Source organism: Clupea harengus, chromosome 9 (assembly GCF_900700415.2).
Source record: "Clupea harengus chromosome 9, Ch_v2.0.2, whole genome shotgun sequence".
In the NCBI taxonomy this organism is placed as follows: domain Eukaryota; kingdom Metazoa; phylum Chordata; class Actinopteri; order Clupeiformes; family Clupeidae; genus Clupea; species Clupea harengus.
In genome coordinates, this window is record NC_045160.1 from 26,276,958 (window position 1) to 26,281,957 (window position 5,000).

Sequence of the window (5,000 nt, forward strand, 5' to 3'; positions counted from 1 at the left end):
GAGAAGAGAAGAGAAGAGAAGAGCAGTGACGGAAGAGAAGAGCAGAGAAGAGAAGAGCAGAGAAGAGAAGAGAAGAGAAGAGCAGAGAAGAGCAGAGAAGAGAAGAGCAGTAAGGGAAGAGAAGAGAAGAGAAGAGAAGAGCAGAGAAGAGAAGAGAAGAGCAGTAAGGGAAGAGCAGTAAGGGAAGAGAAGAGAAGAGAAGAGCAGTAAGGGAAGAGCAGTAAGGGAAGAGAAGAGAAGAGAAGAGAAGAGAAGAGAAGAGAAGGGAAGAGAAGGGAAGAGAAGTAAGAGAAGAGCAGTGAAGAGAAGAGAAGAGCAGTAAGAGAAGAGAAGAGAAGAGAAGAGAAGAGCAGAGCAGTGAGGGAAGAGAAGAGCAGAGAAGAGAAGAGAAGAGCAGAGCAGTGAGGGAAGAGAAGAGCAGAGAAGAGAAGAGAAGAGCAGAGAAGAGAAGAGAAGAGAAGAGAAGAGCAGAGCAGTGAGGGAAGAGAAGAGCAGAGAAGAGAAGAGAAGAGCAGAGAAGAGAAGAGAAGAGAAGAGAAGAGCAGAGAAGAGAAGAGAAGAGCAGTGACGGAAGAGAAGAGCAGAGAAGAGAAGAGCAGAGAAGAGAAGAGAAGAGAAGAGAAGAGAAGAGAAGAGAAGAGAAGAGCAGAGAAGAGAAGAGAAGAGAAGAGAAGAGCAGAGAAGAGCAGAGAAGAGAAGAGAAGGGAAGAGCAGTAAGGGAAGAGAGTAGCAGATGAAGGACAGAAGAGGCAGCAGAGGCAGCACTCTCGGGGTGGCTCAGCTAAATATAGTGTGGAGGGAGTGAGAGCAGAGAGGAGCAGAGATGGGAGGAATTCAGCATTTAAACACCAACTCTAAACACACCTGCTGACAGGACTCAGCCCCCTCTTCCCCTCCTCTCCTCTACCCCCTCTCCCTCTTCTCGCTCTCTCTCTCTCCATCTCCTCTTTCTCTCTCTCCCTCCCCCCTCCCTCTCCTTCTCTCCCTCCTTCTCTCTCTTTCTCTCTCTCCTTCTGGTGCCATCCCTCTCCTCACACACTAGTAACCCAAGAACCGCAGGAGGAGGGGAAACCAACATGGCGCCTGCAGGGATTCACCTTGCTGGTGCCTATCCAGATGACCTAAGGATCAGTGCCAGGGACAGAGGACTAGAAGACCAGGCAAGAGGCTAACAGGAGGACACGACTGAAATGCACATTAGGATGGTGCTGCTGTGACACTGCTGTGAGAAGAAGACATGACACAGAGAGATATGTGGTGGTACATGTGAAGGCAGTGTTATGTGTAATGGTTGAAACCGATACACCCTCACCCCCCCTCACCCTCACCACACCCCTAACAAACACACTGACTGTTACATCAATGATAAGAAGAAAATAGGCAACTTGGAAGCTATGGTTGGTATCTTTCTCTCTTGCACACACACACACACACACACACACACACACACACACACACACACACACACACACACACAGACACACACACACACTCACACACAGCATACTCATCTTTCCTCACTTAGAAGAAGAGTGCTGGATGAGAAACCTGATCAGGTTGTGCAGCCCTGGTGTATTAGCGCTCCTTTTCAGCACAGCCCTGAGCACACACACACACACGCACACACACACACACACACACACACACACACACACACAGCAGACCTGGTGTATTAGCGCTCCTGTTCAGCACAGCCCTGAGCGCACACACACACACACACACACACACACACACACACACACACAGCAGACCTGGTGTATTAGCGCTCCTGTTCAGCACAGCCCTGAGCGCACACACACACACACACACACACACACACACACACACACACACACAGCAGACCTGGTGTATTAACGCTCCTGTTCAGCACAGCCCTGAGCACACACACACACACACACACACACACACAGGCGCTCCTGTTCAGCACAGCCCTGAGCATTAACACTCTTAGTCATTCACTGAGGTCACTGCACAATTATGCACGTGGTGTGGAGAATAACAACAAATGGCTTCTCTAGTTTCTCCATAACCTCCCCATAAACTTGCGCACACACACATACACACACACACACACACACACACACACACACACACACACACACACACACACACACACACACACACACACACAATATAGTGGTTCATCTTGGGTCTGGCTCAGGCCTTCACCTTTGATTTTTCTGATATCATCAATAATGTCAAACTTTATTGTACCTTTGCAGCGGTGTGATTCGATTACAGGAAATCTCTCATCTCTAATCTAAGAGCAATAAGGTCACCATTGTTACCATAACAACGACATTTCCAGAAAAGGTTGCACACTTTATTTTCGATGGTTCCCTACAGACTAAAAAAAACACTTCAGGTTTCCTTTTGCCAGAACTGTTTTTGGTCACGCTTTATTTGGATGGTCCCCTATGTACTATCGACAGATGTTCAGACTTGAGTACCATGTGAGAGTTAGTTTCTTGGCTAACTGTCCTCCTGGCTAACTGTCCTCCTAGCTAACTGTCCTCCTGGCTAACTGTCCTCCTAGCTAACTGTCCTCCTAGCTAACTGTCCTCCAGGCTAACTGTCCTCCTGGCTAACTGTCCTCCTAGCTAACTGTCCTCCTGGCTAACTGTCCTCCAGGCTAACTGTCCTCCTAGCTAACTGTCCTCCTAGCTAACTGTCCTCCAGGCTAACTGTCCTCCTGGCTAACTGTCCTCCTGGCTAACTGTCCCCCAGGCTAACTGTCCTCATAGCTAACTGTCCTCCTGGCTAACTGTCCTCCTAGCTAACTGTCCTCCTAGCTAACTGTCCTCCTGGCTAACTGTCCTCCTGGCTAGCTGTTCATCTGAATAGTTAGACTGTTAGCCTTTATTAATTCATTTTAATTAACCGTCAGTGAGCTAGTAGATACAAATACATTAGATTACATTTACTCATTTGGCAGACGCTTCTATCCAAAGCCACATACAGTTAAGGAACACAATCAAACTTCAATAAGTTAGGACACCTTTGGTCACAGTTTCTTTGGATGGTTCCCTACAGACTATCCACAGATGCTCAGATTATAAACACACTTTCTTTGGATGGTCCCCTACAGACTATCCACAGATGCTCAGATTATAAACACACTTTCTTTGGATGGTTCCCTACAGACTATCTACAGATGCTCAGATTATAAACACACTTTCTGTTGATACTAAGGTTATGGTTAGGGGTTGTGTTTGGTTAAGGTGATTTTCAGTGAACAATTGGAAAGACTGAACTTGAATTGAATTTCAACAAACCATCTGTAGAGTTTCTGTAGGCGTACTATCCAAAAAAAGTGTTACCAAGGTTGCTGCTGTCGGTAAAAGATAGAGCAACTTGAATATCCCTTCCCTGTGTTACCATGGTAATTTACCACCAATGCTGTCAGACCACCCCTGTTGGAGTCTGTCACAATCTGGGCTTTCTGTTTCCTGTTCCCCTTCTGTCTGGCCCTGGCAGCAGAGGCTCACCTGTCAGTGTGCATTCACACACCTCACACACCTCACACACCTCACACACCTCACACACCTCTCACTGCCTGCCCCCCTCCGCTCACCAGACCCTCCACGCCACACAGCTCACTTCACCGATCGCAATGGCATCACACAGCAGTGCCGCCAGGCCAGGTGCCCGTCCACACGCGTGTGACATCAGCTCTGATTGATGCCCGCCACCCGCCAACGCCTGCCACCCTCGCTGAAGGAAGCGACCAGCAGGTGTTCTATTTATGGCCGCCGCCGCCGCCGCGCAGCTACAAGATGACATAAGCTTGGCAAGGATCTGCCTATTATACTGTCCCACTGCTCACACACACACACACACACACACACACACACACACTGTCCCAACAGGTGCTCTACTGGAGTAGAACAGCTCTCACAGCTCTAACACTCTTATAATATGATGGAGACGCTCAACACTTATAATATGATGGACACAAACATCCTGAGACGGCTAACACACTTATAATATGACGGAGACGCTCAAGACGCTTATAATATGACGGACACAAACATCCTGAGACGCTCGACACTCTTATAATATGACGGAGACGCTCAAGACGCTTATAATATGACGGACACAAACATCCTGAGACGCTCAACACTCTTATAATATGACGGAGACGCTCAAGACGCTTATAATATGACGGACACAAACATCCTGAGACGCTCAACACTCTTATAATATGACGGAGATGCTCAAGACGCTTATAATATGACGGAAATAAACATCCTGAGACGGCTAACACACTTATAATGTGACCGAGACGCTCAACACACTTATAATATGACGGAGACGCTCGACACTCTTATAATATGACGGACACAAACATCCTGAGACGCTTGCTCATAAAAGTAATAACAGAGACACTCAATGAAGCTTGTGACATCACAGCTCTCCACCCACCCCCACCCCCACAGCACACACACTCACTCTCTCCTTCGAACACACACACACACACACACACACACACACACACACACACACAAACAGTCAAGCCTACTATAAACTACACACACACACACACACATAAACACAAACAGTCACTCCTACTATACACTACACACAGACACACACACTCACGCTTTAAAAAACACACCCACACACATACAACCACCACACATATACAGCCTCTCTCTCTCTTTCAAACACACACCCACACGCATGCAAACACCGGCACACACACACACACAGACACACACACACACGTGCTCCTTCCACTAAACACTACACACACACACACACACACACACACACACACACCCATACCAATGCAGAGACACAATCACACATTCTGAATGAATATTATGCCTCTATCCTGCTAAGTAAGCATTCTAAAAGTTCAAAGTGCCAAGTGTCAAAGTTCAAAGATCAAAGTAATCTAATCTAATAAAAGCAATTCTCAAAATCAGAACCCAAAACCCAGAGACCAAGTCAAACATTGCTCTCTCAGTCATGAGACAGCTCCATTCATTCAGCAT

General features: G+C 47.2%; 1 protein-coding gene across 9 annotated transcripts in view; it reads right to left on the reverse strand.

Annotated features, from left to right (window-relative positions):
* The window catches only part of rtn2a (reticulon 2a), a 30,412-nt gene that overhangs the window by 15,136 nt on the left and 10,276 nt on the right, over positions 1-5,000 (reverse strand). Inside the window, exon 1 of one of the 9 annotated variants that reach the window (XM_031573980.2) lies at positions 3,575-3,599. The exons of the other annotated variants lie outside the window; for them this stretch is intronic. The gene's annotated coding sequence lies outside the window, so the exon portion shown is untranslated. Of the gene's footprint in view, positions 1-3,574; positions 3,600-5,000 lie in introns of those variants that run through there. 9 annotated transcript variants of the gene reach the window in all.